The sequence below is a fragment of the Dermochelys coriacea genome, chromosome 26 (genome assembly GCF_009764565.3).
Source record: "Dermochelys coriacea isolate rDerCor1 chromosome 26, rDerCor1.pri.v4, whole genome shotgun sequence".
NCBI classification, from domain to species: domain Eukaryota; kingdom Metazoa; phylum Chordata; order Testudines; family Dermochelyidae; genus Dermochelys; species Dermochelys coriacea.
Genome location: NC_050093.1, coordinates 7,299,765 through 7,322,197, shown reverse-complemented (window position 1 = coordinate 7,322,197; position 22,433 = coordinate 7,299,765). Strand labels below are relative to the sequence as shown.

The 22,433-nt window shown below is 43.2% G+C and overlaps 1 long non-coding RNA gene across 1 annotated transcript in view; it reads left to right on the top strand.

Annotated features, from left to right (window-relative positions):
* The first annotated feature begins 363 nt into the window (after nucleotides 1-363).
* The window catches only part of LOC122457541, a 33,600-nt gene continuing 11,530 nt past the window's right edge, over nucleotides 364-22,433 (top strand). Inside the window, exon 1 of the long non-coding RNA XR_006277107.1 lies at nucleotides 364-519. This is a non-coding gene — a long non-coding RNA (uncharacterized LOC122457541). The remainder of the gene's footprint in view (nucleotides 520-22,433) is intronic.

Genomic DNA, 22,433 nt, shown 5'->3' with positions numbered 1-22,433 from the left:
GCTCAGTCTAAGTGGCTCTTCACCTTTCTGTGAGCAGCAGTAAGATCATGAGGTCAAACTGCAACTGTGTACCATGTTTTTCTTGTAGAGACAGAAGACATGCAAGACCGAGTTAGAGCCATGCCCCCGACCACCCTGCGATTGCAGGGAACGGATGAATGGTGTGGGATCTTAGCGCACGCAATGCAAGCTTCCCTCTTGTGCCCTATGACGGGGCCTGCTTTTCCTGCACTAGCCCAGACAGGGTTAAGCCCATATTATTGACAGAGGAAGTCCTGCCTCCCAGGCGGGACTGGGCATGCTCCAAATGCTCAAGGAGTATAAAGGAGGAAGCCCAGCTTATTCTGGGCTGGAGGTTGCAGGGGAAAGGTCTGTCTGGAAAGTGCCTGTGGTGGACCAGTGGTAGCTTCTGACTGTGCTGGGGACCAGAGCCTCCCTGGGCCCCCTTGAGCTCCTATGACTGGCGCAACAGACCATGGAGAATCTGAAGCCTCATGAGAGACCCCAATGCAGATACAGGTAGGAAGTGATGGGGGGGGGGGGGGTGATGGAGTGGTACCTTTCCACCTGGGACACCTCAGTGTGTTTCACTATGGCCCCCTGCTGAGTCAGTGACAAATTGCTCTGCCACTGTTAGGGCTGTGGGTTAGGACCTGGTGGAGTGGGGTGGGCTTGGGCCCTGTATTAGGGCTGCTGGGCCCCCTAGGGGGAGCCCCACATTGAATTTGGGCTGCTAGCCCCTGATCCTAGGGGCTGTTGCCTGTGTTTTGGACCTTAAACCATGATTTGGCCATTTAGAAAGCCTGGGAGAGGACTCATTGGTGGTGCTCTTCTGCCCTTGACACCCTGTTTATGTGATTAGGGGTGTGTGTGTGTAGACTGCCACATGCCCCTATGCTGTCCCTGCAGATGACAGTGCTTTTCTCTGCTAATCCAATAGCAATGCTTCATGAACTACAGTACAAACCCTTTTTTAACTAATGGGGGGTTAAGGAGTTAAGAAAATGAAGAAAAATTGTCAAATGAAACATCTCAAAATGACAGTGGGGATGCTGCTTAAATTGCAGCCAGGTGTGCTGTGTCACTTTCATCTTGTACTTCAAACCCCTGCCAAGAGATTTCCAAGGTCCTGAATGCATGAGAATGTGAAGGGATGTCAACTTGTACTTCATCAAGAACACTTTTATGTGAATTTTTTTTTGGCTTTGCTGTTGAGAAGGGTAGTTTGTTCATAAGATTGGTGTTTGTAAAATCAAGGTGCTACTGTTCAGTGCCACTGGAATGCAGCCATCTCTGGGGTGGAGGAGCATATGCAGCTCAAACCCGGCTGAGCAAAAGCTGGAGGGTGGGAAACTTTGGCCATGGCTGAACGGGCGGAGGGTCTGACATGGTGGAGATAAGGCCTCATTTTTCAAAGGTCTAATCCACTAAACCAACAGGTACTTGATGTATTTGTCTTAGGAGGTCTAAAGCTTTGAAGAGCTACTGTGGAATGTGTCTTGGAGGGACTGAGCTGGCCTTGATGGTGATTGAAGTTAGAGTCAGATCCTCAGCTGGCATAAACTGGCATAGCTCCATTGAAACCAATGGCTCTGTGTTTCCAGGCTTGATCTGTTCTACAGAGCTGGGGGCTGAGTCCACCAGTTTCTGAGTAACACTGGCTCATTGCTGAGCAGGTCTAGGAGGCGCTCGCCACCCTCAGACTGATGGATGTTTGCTTAGCTGTATAAGCCCTCTAGCAGCCCCTGCTTACTAGTTAGGAAGGGAAATTGAATTCTATGAGAACTGAGGATCCATAGCACTTTGTAGGATCAAATCCCATAAGAGTGAATCCCTTTTTAAAACTGTGTACAATAAGGATTGTTTCATGGCCTGACTAGAGGTCCAGTCCTGCACCAAGCAAGTCAGTGGAATCTGCTTCTCTCTAGGGGCCATTGAATCCAATGAGCTACCCAATGATGCAGGCCTAGGTTTCCAAAATGTTTGCTGCCTCATTATCCTGGCGGGGGCATAAGTCTTCAAATGTAGCTGTCAAAGCAAAATTAAAAAGTGGTTTACATCCAAGGCTGTTACTAGTTCTCTGGAAACCTGATAGTGTCTGCTGATGTTCTGCCCCAGCTAGACTTGGAGAAATCTATGGTAAATGCACATATTTTGACAGATCTGTGTAAGAACAAAAGTAAATGTTAAATTTATAAGGTCTAAAATCAAGTCATCTTAGACACACTGAAAAGCTAGAGCATGGCCTGGCCTCTATTTCTGGTCCTTGTATTAACCTGCATTTTCAAACATGTGATACCTTTAAGCTAGCTACCCAAAGCCATATATGGCTACCTGCCAAAAAAATTGGCTTGGAAGTGTAAGTTTAGGCCAGTAGTATAGCACAAGGCAATAGAAGATCTAGGTCCTAGTTTGCAACCCTGCCACTGAATTGCTGTGTGACCTTGGGCAAGTCTCTTTAACCTCAATGTGCCTGTTTCCCTACCTACGAAATGAAGATGGCAATGTTTAACTAACTTTCTAAAGCATTAGCGCTGAACAACCAGTATCAACTATAAATGGTAAGTTTTTTTAATTATTTGATCCAATGGACAAGAGACAAAAGGCTGTATAGCTTCTCACCAAACCCCTACTGCAATCAGTCCTCCACTAATGTTTTTTCTAGCACTGATGGAATTCAGCTTCAGAAATTGGCTTTGCAAATGAGGTGATCCTGGGTGGATTTAGAGTTTTCATTGACAGACTGATTTTTAAGCAAGCCAGTCACTTTGTTTTCTGAGCTGTTAGGTGAACCTCAGAAGTGAGACACTGCTTCCTTGACGCTTTAGTTACTATAAGGTGGAGAGCAATCTTAGCTTTTGAGAAGACTGGCCCTCTGAAGCTGTTACACTGACTAATAGCACATCGGCTTTGCTTTTCTACAGATGCTCGTGGGGCCGTGCAGCAATTTATTGTCTTTGTGCAATTAAGGTGAATGTAAAAGTGCTGCAGCTTTCCAGTAACAGGAATGCTTCAGCAGTTCCCCCCCCCCCCCGAGGGGGATTCCCATTTGACATGTTGGCTTCAGAGTAATGGAGAGGAATAAAAACAGTTTAGTTTTCAGGTGCCTTGCAATAGTTTTTGGAGACAGCGTCCTAAGTAGAGCTGTCATGGGCAATACACTGAGGTCTCAATCCAGCGCAGGAGAGGAAAGACTTCCTGAAAACTCTCCTCTGCTGAGAAGCTTACAGAAAACTTGATGAGACAGCTGCTGTGCTGAGACCACTGCCCATAATGCTGACCAATACAGCCTCATTATTTCCTTGTGCTTCCCCTGTCAATAGCCGGTCCACTTTCTCTAGTCTTGTTCTTGGATAGTGGAGAGGGCCTGCAAATAGGCTAGAGTGGCTTCAGGGATGCAGCCAATCAGGAGGACCCTATAAAAAGGAGCTACAGGTCTGGAGAAAAGCACTTTCTTGCTGGAGCTAGAAGGGGTGGGGTTTCTGGCTGGCAAGAGGAACTGTAGCACCCCAGAGAGCTCAGTGCTAGTAGCGACTTGGGGGGGGGGTAAGGAAGTTCCTGGCTGGCTACTGGCCCTGAGCTGAAGGTAAGGCATTGGTGAAGGCTGGGGGGAAGTGGGCCCCAGAACTGACAAGTTTCACTAAAGGGACATGGTGCTATGTGGTTGCTCTTCTTGGGGTTCCTGGGCTGGGAGCTGGAGTAGTGGGTGGACCTGGGTTCCCCCCCTCCCATGGCACTTCCCAGTGGCCTTACAATTGGACGTCAGTAAATCCCCAGAAGGGGACTGAACTGTGGGGAGGCTCAACTGCAGACGGGGGCAAAACCATGGTTTCCCAGGAGGAAGCCCTGGGGGTACAGCCTGAAGGCAGGGCTGAGACTGGTTTAAAGACTGTGGATATACACAACCGGAGAGGGTGCTTGCAAGAGATAGGTGCTGACCCTGTTACAGGCAGGAACTGAAATTGTGTTTTGTTTGTACAAAGCCTAGCACAATGGGGCCCTGGTCCATGACTGGGGCTGCTAGGCACTATGGTAATATAAATAATACTAATAATCTCAGCTGACTTTAGTGTCAGGCAAGCTGCTTTTGGGTGGTTTTGAGTTTTGGAAGCAAGGCAGCCTTCTGACGTGCCTCAGGCCTAGAAATATTTGTGTATCAGAAACTCTCCCTCTAAGAGCTTCAGCTTTGGCAAAGTAGTCAAGATGTAGGGTGTGATCCTAACAGGTGCTGAAGCTGCTTCCACCAGTGTATTAGCTCTGCAGTGCTTAGGGGAATAAAACACTTGTATTTGTTGGTGTAGTGAGTAGATAAAGCTCAAAGGCAATTAGGGCCCACGATGATGACAGACAGTGCTGATAACCCACAAAGCATGAAGAAATCAATGGGAGGGGAGAGGCTGCTCAGCAGCGTGTGGGAGGTTCTCAGCACCTAGAAAGATTAAGCCTATGGTACAATAAGAACTTGACCAACACACCTGTTCAGAAATGGAACATTATGTCCGGTCATCAGTCACATGATCTGGGCCAGGCTGACACAGGTCTCATGCAATGATGGGGGTCAGTATCCAGTGCCAACTGTTTAAGGGTGAAATTCATCCCTGTCCAGCATAATGCTTAATTCCCACAAGCTCTGTTGTATGGTGCTGGTCGTCTGCATTGGCTTCCATTTCACAGTGAGGAAGCAGACCTACTGAATAAGCAGGGTCTATTTTTAGTCCTTTTTTAACTGTAACCATGCTGTAGCACTTGGAAAATATAGCCTTAAGGGTGCACTTCATGGCACTTTCTGAAGCCTGCAAAATTTGCTTCCATTAACATGAAGGCTCTCCCCTATAACTCATCTCTGTTTTTTTTTTTTAAATGAAGGACAAATGTGCAATAGTAGAGACCAAAAAAGTAAATTGAAAATAGCCATAAGAGCCTGAACTAAACATACCCACATTCTGGTTGGAAGCAGGGCCTTTAAGGCAGCATAGGATTTCTATTTGTCACTAAAGCTAGGGCCCTGGCAACATTAAGACTCCAGTGCGAACAGGATTGTCCTTAATTAATCTGCCCGAGTTTGAGTAGCAAAAATGGGCCTTGATTCTCATCTGACTCTCCCCTGCTTTATATGGATTTAATGCTGCTCTAAATGCGACTGAACTCAATGGCTGGAGAGGAAAATTGGGCCATGTGGAATGTACCTTCTCCTCCTACTTTCCTTTCATTTCATGTTTGTCTTGTGGGTTTTCCTGTAGCAGGCAGGGCCAGCCTGACAACTTTCAGCCTGTGTCACTGCAGCAAAGTGGGGAGATAAAACAACCTCCTCTATATTGAAGCTTCATCAAACCACAAAGTTAAACACAACTTCCATTGACTTGGGCATCTTCCTGCCCTTTGTGCCTTTGGAAATTTAACCATGGTTGTGCCTCATGAACAGACCTACAAGGGGACAGGCACAGGTGTCCTGCCCTACCTCAAAGTCTAGAGAGCAGTCACAATTCTTCCCTTACTTCCCCACTGCTACTAGCCTCCAGTGTCTGGCACACCCAAGGGCCCATTCCCTGTTCTCCTGCCTACTCTCTATCCAGCTGCTATTTCTCCTCCACACCTACTGCTGAGATGCAGTGAGGTGTTGGAGAGGACTGTGTGCCACTGTGGAGCCTGGTCCTTAGCCTGTTTGTAGCCCACTGATGGAGGAGTGCAGAGACATCAGTAACCTGCTCCTAGCCCATTTGGCAGCTTGTCTGAATCAGCCCTGGTGCTCAATATCATTTTACCCTTAGAGTTCACTTCAGTTGTATCATAATGTTGTACAACTTACAAAATCTTGGCCATTTTAATTTCCAATGGAAACTATTCCAAGGCCAGTTAGCTCTGTTACCTCTGCATTCAGCTGGAAAACTTAACTTTTTCTAGCCATTTGGTTTGGGTGTTCAGAAAATGCAAATAAAGCTCATTCCTCCCTCATCCCCTTGTCCAATTGACAGTGGGCCAAAGCCTTTCATTTTAATATTGGCCTGATCTTGCGTGCCTGCCAAGATGCACTTCAGAGTGGACCTTGTTTGTTTCAGCCAATATATAAATCCATCAGATTATAATGGTAGGATTGACAAACTCATAACTATAGGCCTGATAGTGAGTGCTGATATGAAGAGATTTGTATGCTCTTGATTGGTTTAGTTTATTCTAATGTAGTCTGGGTGAAATATGACTTAAAATAGACAGCTACTTGCTATGTTGTCAGCTTAGAAATTAGAATATACATCATGGATGTGAAAGCCATACTTTTTGTTTTCCTTGTTTGATCTGCCTTTAAACACACTACCTTAACAGGATGATCAACCCTGGAAGCAAGTTTGATTCGAGATGAGGCGTAGAACAACGCTAAATTTTGAGGATGTTTAAATGAATGAACTTTTGTGACCTGGAATGACAAGGAATGTATGAAGTATTTGAGAACTAGGATTTAAAACTTCCACACCAAGTAAGCAATATTAAGGAGATGTATGTAACTTGAAGTCATGCCAACATGCTGTCCTTGATATTCTTATTGTCCATTTTCTTATCTCTTTAGTCTAAAAATATAGATCTTGTCTTTAACAGAGCTCCACCAATGTACACCAGATGAGGACCTGGCCCTAACCTAGTAATTACAGTCAAGGTTTTCAGAGCGATTTGTGACTTTGTATCAATTTTTCTCTGGTCGATTTGTAAGGGGGCTGAATTTCAGACAGTGCTGGGCATCCCACTCTGAAAATCAGGCCTTGCCTGGGCAGCCAAACTTTGGGGAAAAGTCAGTTTGAAAGAACTTTGGCCTATAACTTGAAGAAATTCAAAGGAAAGCTAAATTTGGGTCCTAAAACTTGTAAACTCTTTATATTAAAAAAAAAAATCTTGGCATGATCTTTAGCCTCAGTAAATAAACTGACAATATTTCAGTTTGTTTACAAGAGCGATCTGGATGATATTAGTGGACACATCAATATCCATTTCAGCTTTAGTAATCCATGTGGTACCCCTTGCAGGAGAAAACAAATATTCCACCAAGTATTAAGCATGAGGCATTTCCAGGTCAGCCATTAAAACTTCTAAGAATATAAGCACAGCCATACTGTGTCGAACCAATGGTCCATCTAACGCAATGTGTCTGTGGCCCTTGCCAAATGCATCTGAGGGAATGAACAGAACAGGGCAATTTTGAGTGCATCAGTCCCCGCTTCTGGCAGTTGGAGGCTTACGGACACCCAGAACTTGGCATTGCATCCCTGACCACCTTGGCTAATAGCTACTAAAGGATCTATCCTCCATGAACTCATCTAATTTTTTTAACACTTTTATACTTTTGGCCTTCCACATCCCTGGCAACAAGTTCCACAGGTTGACTGTGTGCATTGTGTGAAATACTTCCTTATGTTGAAGTGGCTGCTTTTAATTTTATTGGGTGACCGCTAGTTTTGCCTTTATGTGAAGGGGTAAATAACACCTCCTTATTTGCTTTCTTCACACTAGTCATGATTTGATAGACCTCTATCATATCCCTTTAATCTTTTTTTTTTCTTCTCCCCCCCCCAAGATGAAGTCCCACTCTTAATCTCCTCCTCTGGAAGCTGTTCCATAACCTGAATTTTTGTTGCCCTTCTCTGCATCTTTTCCAGTTATAATATACCCTTTTTTTGAGATGGGGTTTACATGCCAATCATGGCTTACACCAGTGCAGGGCAACTCCACTAGGGTGTGGGATTGTGCAGGTTACATTGATGTAGGTACATTGGGAGGTAAAATCCCCAATGTACAAGGCATCACGGCTTAAAGCTAATGGGTGAATGTCAAACATATGAATAGGCATCTGAAGAGAAAAGCCTGATTCTGCAAAGCCTGGATTTGAAACTGGGTCCAAATGTTTTTTATCCAATATGTACATGGGAGGAGATGCAGTAGAAGATTATATTGCAAGTTAAGTTTTTCCTTACAAACAAAAGAAGGGACCAGCTAGGAAATTCAGATGTACCTCTGAGGTCTTCCAAAACTTGAGATGGGGCTTTGGATGTGGAGTTTTGTTTCAGGCCAATTTGTACATCCAAAAGTCTAAAGAGCTAGAGTCTTTCCCACTTAAATCAGTGTGATTGCATAACACTCCAATGAGAGCTCCACATTGTGGGGAAGGTTTCTGGGATTGGGCCCGTGAACTTGGAAGAAGTTCAGATCCAGAGCAGAACTTTCTAGAGGCACCTATTTTTGGAAACAATATGGTGTTACCTTATAAGAATTTAACCCCAAACCTATTAGAAAACTCAAGCTGTCATCACTGACTGCTGAAACAGCACCCAAATAAGGCTCATGCAAGCATAATTTCATCTTCTACTGAACAGAAAGACCTTTACTTCCTAAATATTTTATACTCTTGGCTCCTGGTGGTCATGTTAGGTGAGACATTTTGAAGGTCAGATTGAATTGCTTTCATTTATCGGAAAATCTTTTACTTTTACCTGTTCTGATCTCCTTAGAATAATACACTGCTAAAGTGAATGCCAAAGCTTTTTGTTCTCCCGGAGAGAGACTAAGATGGATCCTACACAAGATTGGCAGTTAGATTTAAAAATGATTCCTAAACTGATAAGTAGCACACAAGTATGTCCACAGATTCATTTCCTAGGAGCACAGCTGAAGATGCTAAGCTATAAAGGGAAGTTTTTTAACTCCTAATCATGAGATGGCTTTAAATGAATCGCTTTCAACATCTTTTCATCCAAATAGGAAGTCAGAAGCCCAAGAAAAATGGCATTGGTCTGTCCTTTCATTGCCCATAGAAGTTGCGCTTGGTTTTTTTTTCTAGACTTCAGCTTTCTGGGACAGATCCTCAGCTGGTGTAAAATCAATGGAGATGCACTGATTTATACCATCTGAGGAGCTGATGGTTAATGTAATTCTACTGGTGACCTGACTTCTCCTAGTTACCAAAGTAAAATGTGTCAATGGATTCAGTGCAGTTATTCCTGATTTAAAAGCATCAGTGAAGTGGAAAAAGCCTAAGTATTTTGGGGGCTGGTCTGTCAGTTTAAAGACACTTGCATGGCCCCATCCCCATTGTATTTGAGGCTATATCTACACTGCAGCTAGGAGAGAGCAGCCCAGGTAGACTGACTTGCACTAACAGGGCTCAAGTTAGCTTGCTAAAAATCAGTGTGGCTCAGGGCCTCATGTCCAGGGGGTCAGGTGGCCTTGAAAACCTGAACTGCAATGTTAACACTATTTGTGTTTTGTTTTTGTTTTTGTTTTTTCATGTGTGGTAGCTTAAACCTCACTAGTCCAAGTCTGTCTGTCTGGGGATTGGGAGGCTTGCTCCCAGCTGCAGTGTAGATATAGCCTGAGTGGCTCACAATCTTGAATGCAATTATCCTTAATAGAATTTCCTGATCTCAAAGGGTACTATCTCCCACCCCATACAGATTGGGAACTAAGGCACAGGCTAAATTCACACAGTAGGTCTACAGAGGAGCAGGGAATTTAACTAACATGGGTCTCCTAACTGTCCAAACCACTGGACCATCCTTCCTCCCTAACTCACCACTGTGAATATTTTAAGATGGTTTTTCTTTAAATTTCCTTTAATTCCATTTCCAGACCTGTGCAAATGGAGTCCCTAACCATTACTCTAGGTGCAACTGGATTCCTTCAATTTACAATGATAAAGGTGGGGGTTTTCAAAGCAGTCTAAGGGGGTTACGTGCCATACTCACTTGGGCTGTGGCAGTTTGGCACCTATTTCCCTTACAGACCTCTGAAAATCTCTGACAAAATAAACCGCTCCTATATTTGCTCTTCAGTGTAACAGCCAACAGCAAAAACATGTTAAAGTTCCTCCCACCCATCAAAACTTTCCATTGAAATCCATAGTTAGCCTGTAGAGTACCACAGTTGGCACCCCAAGGGCAGTATTGGTCTTAAATAAGTGTCCTTTCAGCTCAGATCATCAAGGGTATTTAGCCACTTAACACTCATGAAAATCAATTTGAGTTGGGTGCCTAACTACCTTTGAGACTCACAGCTTGTCTCCACCTTATGTTAGTAGTGGAGGATCTCAAAGCACACGTTACTTTCCAACATAAAGGAAGAAGGGAGATAAAGTCCAAGATTTTCAAACATAGGTGCCTAAAGTGACACTCCAAAATCAGTTAGGTCCCACCTAATTTTCAGAGCTGCTGAGCTCCCAAAAATTTCATACCACCACCTTTTACTATTTTAGACAAGTATTTTCAATGGGAACCACTGTTTGGTGCCTTTGAAAATCAGGTAGGTGCCCAGATATGCGTTTAGGAGTCTACCTTTAAGGTCCCCTGTATAAAAATCAAAATAGCTCACTGACTCATGCGCTTATAAGTGCTGGTTGGAGCATTAGTTGCAGCAACATTATCAGGTTTGGTCTATTTCCAGGTGCTCTTGGCCTGTTATGACCAGAATAACTCAATGATTCCAGAGTTTAGCCTGTGTGCAGACATGATTAACCCTTCAGTTACTATGACAACAGTGAAAAAGCACAGCAAACACCAATTAAGTCTTGTGCAAGGCAAGTAAGTGAGATTTTTTTTTTAAATCGGTGCTTCCTGATTATCTGCACCCAGACTGAATTTCATACCAGTGTGTCTGGAAAGGTCAGCCTTCTTAGAATTTCAACAACTTGCAGTTCCTGCTGTCTAAGCAATTGATAAGCTTTTTGTCAAATAAGAAGATTGGTTGCTAGAGGAGAAGCTGAAAAGCTTGGGCACAAGCAGGGGCAAGTAGATAAGTGGTTTGGTGTTTTGTTTTTTTTGTTCCTGAATAATCTGTCACTTTGTTCTCCTGATTGCATGGATGCTATAGATGGATGAGTTTACATCTACAGTTTAAATGGTCAGATCTCTCAATGAGTTTTATTTTCAGGTGTTTGTAGCTCAGGAATTAAACAGGGCCCCCTATCGGTTCAGGTAGAAAAGGGGATCTTATAGTTAAAAGTGAACTTCATCACCTATTTCAAATAGAACTCCATCTGGCCCTATGAGCCCCAAATATTTCAGGGTGCTTTTGTGTGCTTCGCAACTCATGAAGACCTATGCATTTATTATATAACTAACCACCTATCTTGGCATTAACAAGAGTGGCCATACTGGGTCAGACCAAAGGTCCATCTAGCCCAGTATCTTGACAGTCGTAAATGGCAGGTGCTCCAGAGGGAACAAACAGAACAGGTAACCATCAAGTGATCATCCCCTGTTGCCCATTCCCAGCTTCAGGCAAACAGAGGCTAGGGACATCATCCCTGCCCAGCCTGGCTAATAGCCATTGAGGAGGTTTAAGGGCCATTAAACCAAGACAATAGAGCAAGAGACTAGAGTCTCAGTTCAGCAAGATGCTTAAGCAATGCCTTGCCCTTAAGTCCCATTGGCTTCACCTGGACAGCTGGTATGCTTAACGACAGTGTGGGTAAGGTAATAGCCTTTCATGGTCTGAGGCTGCTTACTCTGTCAAGCTAGAGTTGACCTCTGTGTAGCTCAAAAGCTTGTTTCTTCCACCAACAGAAGTTGGATGATTAAATGGTATTACTTCTCCCATCTTGTCTGGCATATCCTGGGACTGACATGGCTATAACACCACTGCAAACAGCATGTACTTAAAATTAGGCACTTGTTTAAATATCTTGTTGAGTCAGGGCTCTATTCTTAACTTAGTCACTGGATGTGTGAAGATGCTGAAGTCTTTTAGGACCTTTTTTGTTCAGGATCAGGTTAACGTTCTAAGAACCTGACTAAATTCTGGTTTGCCAGCTGGGGAGCCATCCTCTGAGTACAGTAGAAAGGGTGAGCAAATTTTTAAATCCCCAACGCGTCTTTGGTGCTCTTTTGTCTATGTACTTTGTGTAAAATCTTTCCCATTACAAGAACAGCCCATATTTTACTATACCACAATTCCATAGGAGGACCAGTTTTTTAAGGATCAGATCCTCAGCTGGTGTAAATTGGCAGAGTGGCATTGACATCCATGCCAATGTACCCCATCTGAGGATCTGACCCAAATTTGGGTAAATAAAATGTCCTGAACAATAGTTAGACACCTAAATTGTCAGAGGTGCTCTGCACCTCGGACTATCAAACTGCTTTTACTTAAGTTCTTAAGTATGAGTATTGCAGCCTGACTTTAGGCACTCTGATTTGAAATATCACTGACTTCAATGGGAGTTTCACACACTGAGGTCTTGTGGGATCAGTCCTCTGTGTTTAATTTATTAACCTGTAATGGATTTCCTTAGACAAAATAAACCTTCCCAGCAAATCCTCCAAATGCAATAACTGAATGGCACAATTTCACTTGTGTTTTTCCTATGGAAGCAAGTGCAGGGGTTGGCTCCTGTAGCATATACTCACTTTGAACAATGACAGTAATGCTTTTTGCTCGGCATCCTGGCCTATGTTTAATTCAAAACTTGCTGTAGCTGACTCTCAGTTGATGTCTTCATTTGACATGACCTGGAGGAAGGATTTCTTTAATTCACTCAGACCTTGATATGGAAGGTTTAACTTCTCAGACTGCTCTTATTTCTCTTGCCCCAAAGGAGATTTTATATCGTTTTTTTAAGGTTAATGTTACCTAGAATAATGAAAACCTTTCAATCAGATATTTTTCAAGCATAGGACTTGGATCTCAAGTCTGCTTTGTTTGTTATTAAATAAGGAACCTGTCTACTAAATTGCCCTCAGGCAACCAAGAAATGCTCTGCCATGATCTTTATCTCTTGAATCAAGTCATTTATCTGAACACTGTTAGGTCATCTGGATAGTCAAGCTTCTGTGCTCTTGGGCAAACCAAGAGGTCATATACAGTTTATGGGCACAAAAATGATGCAATTCTTTTGGTGCACTGAAGTCAGACCCAACCCAGAAAGATACTTAACACCTCTTGAACTTTCCCAGTAGGTGCTCAACACCTAGCAGAATCAGGCTCTTCCTGCACAGTTGGACTCAAATCATTAGGGGCCTAATCCAGCTCTCACTAATCAGTGGAGTCTTTCCACTGATGTCCATGGGAATGGACTCTAGCTCTTGTAGTCCCAGCCAGAAAGCTTTTTGTGCCATTGCCTTACCCTGGCATTTTGAAATCTGAAACGGCTACGGAGAGTAGGATGCATTTCATAATACAGGTACGTAAATTAGTGTGTATTTACACTGCAATTATAATCTAATTCTGAAGTGTATCCAAAGAATACAGTCCTGAAATCTGGGCAAGATGCATACAAGAGCTCAGTCCCAGAGTTTAGTAGCCTAAATAACTATTCCATGCTCTAATTGCCTTTTCAGGCATGCTTTGAATCAGAAGTGCAATATACAGTCCTGCTCATAAGCAACTTCAAATCTGAGCGCCTGTCCTATAGGACTCAGGAAAAGCATGCAATACAATCTCAGGTGGGTTTGAATGCTGACATCCAGATCATCAAATGATTGAACAAATCCCCATTGTCAGAAAGCATCCTCTCCCCCGCTAAGGACTGTGTGAGTGGCATATATCAGCAATGTGAAAATAGTATACAGTGCAGTATAATTCCATTGTCAAGTCAAGGGCAGGCTGACTCTCATTTTTTTTATTTTTGCAATTCCAAAAGGTGCTTCACAGAAATAAGGTGGGAAAAGGTGAGTAATGACATAACAGAAGGAAACTAGCTGTGCATAATCACCTTTCCTGATTAACAGACATCTGTCTAGAAAATACCAGAATAGATGTCTGCATAGGCATTGATGCTGCAGTCATCCAGAAAGGTTTCACCAAGGAAAACAAAATGGAATAGAATCAGATAAAGGCACTGTAGATAAGAGAATTCAATTCAGTCCTATTGTATGAGGTATTTTTGGATGTTAATCATTGCACTTGGAGCACTGAGTAAAAACTAGAGAGGCCTAAGATGCAGTGTTTGGATATGGATTCAGATCTGGTTCTGAACTTGCATTTGTTTTCAGTTGTAGCCATCAGCAGAACTAAGGGCTAGCTATAAAAAGCTAGATGGTGATTTTTAGACTGCACAAAACAATGCACCCATGCTCTTCTATAAGCTACCTGGACATTGGGTCTGGAGTCCTGGACGCTTAAAAGTAAAGAGGGTTTCTTGCCTGTTTACTCTCTCCCTGGGGCAGGTGAGGTGAGGAGTGGGTAGCACCTTGGCTCTTGGTTCCACCTGAGCCCGTTGGCTGGATACCTGAGCTAGTGTTGGTGGTACCAGAAGTAAATTTCTGTCCCTCCCCCCCACCAAAGTCAGAAATGGGGAGAAACTTGACTTGGTAGGATGTCTGTGACAAGTGCCTCCTCTGGGTATGGCACCTGGGTGGTGCAGTTTATACATAGCTCCTTGCTCTAAAGTCATAAACCAATCCAGGGTTTGGATGTGCATGTGGATCAAAACTTTTCTAAACCCAGACATGTTGGGATCTGGGGTTTCGCTTGCCTCATCTCTGGAATGAACCAGACCAAATGTAGGATCATTTCATAAGGTGGAAATTGGCATCCAAAATTCATTAGTCTGTTCATGAGCAGAAAACTTAAAATATTTTCATAAGAAAAGTGCACAAGCAATATCAGCCTCTGAAATTACTCACGTGGAAAATAAGGCAGAAGGTCACTTGCCTTCGAAATGTTGTGCGTAATTGTGCAAAGTTGCTCTTGAATAAATTTTAGTGTCTGAAATTCAGTATGGTACTTAAAGTCCTTCAGAATATCTGCTTTCAATGCTGGATGGAAGCCTGTCATGTGTCAATTTCAAGGGGCCAAATATTCAAGAGCTCCTCACCTGACATGCATCTGATGTGGTGGTCACTCTTGAAAATCTGGACCCAGTTAGTGAGTGGCAAATGATTGAACATAATAAATTTTCAACAAGTTACCACCTTTTTTAACAACTTGTGATCAGGCCTTGATTAATTGAAAATGTGTATCAATTAACTCATCATAACACTTTGTCCATGTGTTGTAACTTTCTTACAATTAGGAAGTGCTTTAGCAATAATTGCCACCCCACCCTGAGATGTCAAGTGTATAGGGGTTAAATGACTTGACAAGGCTGCACACCAAGTCAATAACCTACTCAAAAATGTTGAGGTACTGATTTCCAGTCCCCTTCTCTATTTACTGTAGCACTTAAGAGCCCCAGTCATGGACCACAACCTTATTGTGCTAGATGTTGTTGTACAAATGCAGGAATGTTAACAGGACTCACTTAGACTGTCGCAAATGCACCCTTTCACCCCAGCCCTTCTCTCCAGGTCCTTGCCTAGCCTCCATCATAGCAGTGTCTGGGCCTCCCCTCTCCTGCCAACTGTTTGCACTGTGGCCTAGCCTCCCTGGACCCAGAAGAACAGCTCATAGCCAGGTGTGGCTCCAGGCTCGCTCTGGTCCTTCAGAATGGCAGTTCTTTCCCTCATTATCCTTTTTCCCCTCCAGCCTCACTGAAGGGTTTGTTTTGGATAGGCCACTTGGCTGGGCTTCCAGCAGGTGGTTCCTCTGGTTACATCTTACTTAGATGTTTCCCAACCCCACTGTCTCTGCCAGAGGCCTTCTAGGCAGCCCCTGTGATGCCTGCACTATGTATTCTAGGAGAAATAGTGCTTGGTTGGGTCTATTACAGTCGTGCCTAAGGATCAGCCAAGCATGGGAGGGGGGCCCATTGTGCTCTCCATGGTAGAAAATGCAGATGGTTCCTGCCCCAAAGAGCCTGCAATCTAAGTAACAAATGGATTACTTCCATCACTCAGTCTTAAATTGCAGAATGTTACTCCATTACCTGTTTGTAGGTAGTTTGGGGAGGCATCCTCCAACAGTATTTTCAGGGATTTGTTTGCCCTTCATTGGGTTTCAGCTTTCACTGAGGAGGAACAAATGTGATTCCTGACAGTGTGTCTTGAACACAGAATTAGTATTGACTTTCAACTTGGCCATCTCCAATAGTTGGGCAGGGCAAATCCAATTGCACTTAAATTCCAGCATACACCCTTTTGATGCATTTACTTATACAGTCTATTCAAATGCAACAACTAGTTGGTCTCAGATGTCTGTCAAGCATATAATACAGTTCCACAGAGCTGGAAATGCATCTGATCAGCTATTGGCAAGATGGTGGCTTTTGACAAACTAGTTGAAAATTTAAAAAAATGGACTGTCTGAAGTGGACGTTGAACTAGTTCTACTTAGCTTAGCAGCAGAGATGTGCTGCCTAATCAGGCAATCATCTGTTTTTAAGCTAAACTTGAAAAATAGAGTGAAGCATTTTGCTTCAGAATGAATAGGCTGATATGGCCCAAGGAATTTTTACAGTGATAAAAGTATAGGGTCAAATTCTCAATCAAGGAAAACTAGAGTTGCTCTATTGACATGCATAGAACCAAGATTTTCACCATCTGAGGAGATGGGCATTCTTGAAAGTTTTATCCCAACTCCCATTTTCAATAATGGCAGAGGCACTTAGCCACCTAAAGGGTAGATTTTTTTTTTAAGTATTTAGGTGACTCAACATGCAGATAGGTCCATGATGTCCAATTCCCATTGCAATCATTGTAAGTAAGCATAAACATTATGGCTGCAACATTTAGTTTTTATGACCAAATAAAATGTAGCCTAGATTTTCAAGTGACTAGTGACTTTTGGGTGGAGACCAGGAGGGGCTAATTTTCAGAGGGCAGGTGTTCAGCACTTTCTGAAAAAACAGGCCTGTTAACGCATCTCAGGTTGGGGACCCAAAATCTCTAGTGACTTTTGAGAATCTTGGTCGATATGTAGATGTAAATTAGGCATTAGGCATGGACCTTGGATCTCTGAGAAGTTGCTAATACAGTCCATAACTTGAACAGGTGGCTGAGTTTTATAGCAATGAGTCTACCTGTTTAGAGGTAAGTGTGTGCACAACTGGGGGGGATTGGTGCCCTTAATTGGGTTAATTTACAACAAACCCTAACTGCACATGCAAGGGAAGCACAAACAAAATTCTAATTGTAGATCATGCCCTCCAGGTCATAGAATCATAGACACATAGGGCTGGGAAGGACCTTGAGAGGTCATATAGTCCAGCCCACTGCACTGAGGCTTGTGTAAACTGGAAACCTTCAAGAGACAAAAGAAATGGTAGAGCAGGGTTTTTCCCTGCTGTCTAGCCAGCAGGCAGAAAGACGCTACTAAAAATAGCACATCCTTTGCCTTGTATAACCACTGTAGAAATGTTCAGACTGTGGAACCATAAACAAAAATCATTTCATGTACCCAGCAAAGATATATATTGGATGTCAAGCTAATGACCTTTGACAGATTGAGGGGTAATGGAGAAATTGGCATATTCTGTGGGTTTTTTAAATTTTGGGCAATGAAGCAACAGAATGATTATTAAACAATAAATCCAATCAGACCAAAATGGGGTCCCCCTCCCTTACCCCTCCTTCCTTTTTAAAAAAGGAGACATTTCTGAAAGAGCCAGAAGGCTGAGCTCTGGACTTTAGTAGAACAAACCTCAGAGATGGAAAGCACATTTAGCAAAACCCTGTTTCGGTTTAGGGGAGGGTAATCTGCATTTAGCATTACCTTGCCCTTGGGCCCAACCCTTTGAGGGGCTGACAGTGCCTCCTGGGAGGTGCTGGAAGTTGGGTATTCAGCACCTTGCTAATTGGAGACCTCTGGGCCAGATTCAAGCCTTGTGTGCGCACATTTATATCGCTGTAGTTACCAATACAAGGCCCCCACCAAGTGTGGATGCAGTGATAGCTGTATAGTGGTGTCTGTATTCCAATACAGAAGAGGAATAACTTCTACTTGTATATGGGACTTGTACTGATATAACTGCATCCTGCAAAGTCACTGGGGCCATTTGTGGGAAGAGGAGTAACAGGATATGGCTCTGGAGTTACTGTGTGAAGTGGGGTGCGGCATGTTTAAGTACTAGAAGAGGAAGGTAGGCACTTCTTGAAAGGTCCCTTCAAATGTCTGAAATGTGAAACCTTCTTCTGACTTAAACAGTGGAAACTAGAGAGCAGTGCAGGCCTCCTTACCCAGATTTATATGGTATCTAATTGAGGGGAAACTAAAGCACTTGGAAGGAAAAATGAGGAGGAGCAATAAACCATGAGATAAAAGGCAATAGAGGAAAAGAGTGCCTCTTAAAATCAGCCCTGTCAGCTAAACCTAAATAGGTGGGTTCTCTTTCACCTTTAGAACTGCAGAAGATGAATAACTAAAGCTGTCAGGAGATTAAGGGGTAAAAAACACATTGCTGCTGAACAGGTTACATTAATAAAGGGCCCAGTCTTGCCCCCATTGAGGTCATAGGGAGTTTTGCCACTGATTACAATGGGAGCAGGAGCAGGCTGTAGTAATCGGCTTCCTGAAAAGAGAATACTATCCCCAAAACCATGACACTGGCTGGATCGCTGTTACCACTTGTGCCAGACACCCTGGATAAGTGTTAGGGTGTGTCATAAATATAAAGGGAAGGGTAAACACCTTTACAGGTGAAAGGGTTTTTCCTCTTGCCAGGAGGTATTTTTAAGGGTTAAGAAGTTAGAATAACCTTACTAGCACCTGACCAAAATGACCAATGAGGAGACGAGTTACTTTCGAAGCTGGGGGGGGAGGAGAGAAACAAAGGTTCTCTGTCTGTGTGACGGTTTTGCTGCAAACAGAACAGGAATGGAGTCTTAGAACTTAGTAAGTAATCTAGCTAGATATGTTTCAGAGTAGCAGCTGTGTTAGTCTGTATTCGCAAAAAGAAAAGGAGGACTTGTGGCACCTTAGACTAACAAATTTATTTGAGCATAAGCTTTCGTGAGCTACAGCTCACTTCATCAGATATCTGCTAGATATGTGTTTAGATTCTGTATTGTTTAAATGGCTGATAAAATAAGATGTGCTGAATGGAATGGATATTTCTGTAACTTAAGGTTTTTGCCTAGGTTTTTGAATCAGATTACCCTGTAAGGTATTTACCATCCTGTATTTACAGGGTGATTCTTTTTTACTTTTTCTTCAATTGAAGTTCTTCTAAGAACCTGATTGGCTTCTTCATTAAGATCCAAAGGTTTGGGTCAGTGTTCGCTATACAAATTGAGGATTTTTATCAAGCTTTCCCCAGGAAAGGGGGTGTAGGGTTTGGGAGGATTTTTGGAGGGGAAAGACATTTCCAAGCAGGCTCTTTCCTGGTTGTATATTTGTTAGACACTTGGTGGTGGCAGCAATAAAGTCGAAGAGCAAAAAGTAAAATAGTTTGTACCTTAAGGAAGCTTCAACCTAAGATGGTAAAAATAAGCTTAGGGGGCTTTCATGCAGGTCCCCACATCTCCACTCTAGAGTTCAGAGTGGGGAAAGAACCTTGACAGGGTGACTCTCGTGCAACAAATCTCAGGACCCAGGATGACACTGACAGGAAGGACACACACCTTTTGAACCAACCGCCAAAGGGAAACCCTTGGACGTCTTGCTAAATATTATGGTGGTTGAGCAAGAAAACAGATAAAGTATAAATCTGAGCAAGGAATCTACTAGATTGCACACAGCTTAATACTATGGGGTGAAAATAACCATACTTGTACAGAGTGACAGGGTGGTGGGAAAGGATGAAAGAGCCTAAGTTTCATAGATTTCCCCTTGGGGAAATTTTGCAAGCTGTTAACAAGTGGGGTGAGTGCCTTTAGGCAGAGCCCTAAGCACAGGGCAGTGTGTTCACCACCAGTGTGGTCATAGGCACAGGAGGCCGTATGCCTCTTGGACTCCACTCTGAGGCCCAGTGCCTCAGCTGCTTGCTCTGGGGTGTAGTAATGTACTCTTGGCTCATGCCAGTTGTGGAATACCATAAACTTCAGTGCAGTTGCTCTTATATCACAGCTGTCAAAACAGTACATCTTAAACTATGGGAAGAACAAGTCATTTGGTGCACTTCTGTTCAAGTCACTGATGCTATGTTAATTTACACCAGCTAAGAGGTGTGATTACTGAAATGCCATTCTTTACAAAACCCACTCCAGTGTCCTGTGGTACAGTGCTGGTCCTACTTAGATAGCCCCTGTCCCCAAGCACTTACAATCTTATTCTGTGTGTACAGCATCTAGTACAATGACATTTGGGTCCATGAGCAGGGCTCCTGGGTACTAAAATCTATAGGTATTAATAGAGTAACAAACATTGCGGGTCACTATGGTATTTTAGGCCCTTTATAATAAAAATTCTTTGCTCTTATAGGATGCCTTTTATCCAAGCATCTTAAGAATGTGGGTAGGTGCTATTTCCCCCCACCCCATTTTACAGATGCTTCAGTCAGCTGAAGAGACGGGGTCAGTGGCAGTTTGGATTAGAAGCTAGTGCTTTATTTGCAACAAAGCAAAGTACTGGTACTAAGTAGATGGCAAAAAGGAGCCAGGTGGGAATGGGAAAGGGTCCCATATTGGCTGAAAATAATAGCTGAGACATGTTTAAAAGACACTCAAATAAAGAGCTCTCTGGCAGAGTGAGAACCAGCTGCTGACCCAGCCCTCTGGTCACAAGAAGTCCAATTAGTTTCCCTGCAGAGGGGCATGATTGGGGGAAGCTGGAGCCAATTAGATTGGGGAGCACTAGGGAGCTACCCCAGTAAGTGGAAGAGCAGACAAGTGCACAGGAAGAAGGTGTAAGTGGGGAATGAGAGGCTATCGAGGCCAGGGTAAACGGAGGCCTCTGCATGGAGGGATCTTTCGCTCACTTGTATTTGGCAAAGGGGGCTCATGTTGATTGCTGTAAACTGAGTTTTTTTGCTTTTTGTTTTGCACAGGGCTGGAAAGGGGGGTGGTTGAGATAAATAAGTAAACAAGTGTTTACAAACCAGAGGCAAGAATGCTAAGATGGGAGCAGAAGGCCATCCCTGTCAGTTTCCAGCCAGATTAAATATTTGGGATCCTGAATCCAGAGCATGGATTAAGCCTGAGTCTCTGCTGTCCTGGGGTTGGATGCTTTTTAAGTTCAGAGTCTACCTTGGTGCTTTTGGACTCGTATGATGCTTGGACATTTAGCACCAGTAAGCCCATTGCTTTTTTCCTCAGTGACTCTCTATTAAGAGTTGAGTGCTAGTGCCCCAGTAATATGTCAAATCTGAAAGGTCAATAGTAGATAGAGATGAAAATCTCTGCTCAGAACAACTTCAAGTTTTCAAAGTCCACCGGAAGCTGAAATGCATATTCTTAGAATGAGTGCATGTCCATCAAAATCAGACACATTCCCTTTAGTCCACACTCTGAGTGTGGCATTTTTACTGCCATTGAATTGTACTTGCTGAGGTATTGGCATTTTTCAACTTCATATGTTTTCATTCAAACTGAAAGTCTCTGCATAGTTTTCTTTCTTAAAAAATAATCCTAGTGATCACATGACCCCCATTTGCAGTGACAGATTAAAGCAGTTCAAGAACCTTAACAAATGCAATATTTGGGACAGATCCCCAGGTGTAAATGGGTCTAGCTCCACTAACTTCACACCAAATGAAGATTTCGCCCAAAGCAAGAGCGATGGCTTATGGACATGGTGTCTGTGGCCAGATGTGGTGTTTGGCTCAAACAAGTTGCTAGAGGACAAGGGTTCCTATCACAACTTTTAACTGAATTTGCCTTTTCCTTTATGGCAAATGGCCCTCCAGCAGTTCTGGCTATCTGAAATTAGCCATGTACAACAATCAGGGAAAAAAGTTCTGGATACCTCTTTGCAAAGCTGAACTGGGAGATCCAAGTCCACCAATAATGTGTGAGGATCTATGTCCAGATCCTAGCATAATGGGCCTCTGATTGGCTGGAGCTGATAGGCTCTAAAGTAACACACTGTTAATAGTAATATGGAGAGCAAAAGCATGGAGAAACTTGCCTTTGAAAGTTCCCTGAGAAAAATCATGTTAACTGAAAGCATACAACTTGAAGTGGCTAATGTAAGCAAAAGGCACTTGCACTGCCAGTATGAAAACTGTATAAACTGGCAGTTTGGAGGCATGTGTCATAAGGCTATTTCTTTGTGAAGCTGATGGAAAGATTTTTATATCCATTCCTATGTTCCTCATAAGATGCTAATGTAAATCTCCCACATGCTCTGGTGCCAGAAAACTAGATTATCTAATTAGATCTATAAAATTTTACCCAACTCAGACCTGTTACCCAACTGAAATGTGTCAACTCTGCAGCCTTTTTTGCTTTGCTCCATGCTTCTGTAATTGCCTGCTATAACATTTTTGGCTGATCTCTATGCCAGTGTGTTTTTGTGTATTCCTCTTGCTCACTTATTCTATTTGCAACAATTTTCAGCTGGAATTCAGATTCCTTGCAGATTTGAGTGAAAAGAAAAGGAGTACTTGTGGCACCTTAGACTAAAAAATTGATTGGAGCATAAGCTTTCGTAAGCTACAGCTCACTGCATTGGAGTGAGTGAGATCCTCTTTAATGTTACCCTCCACC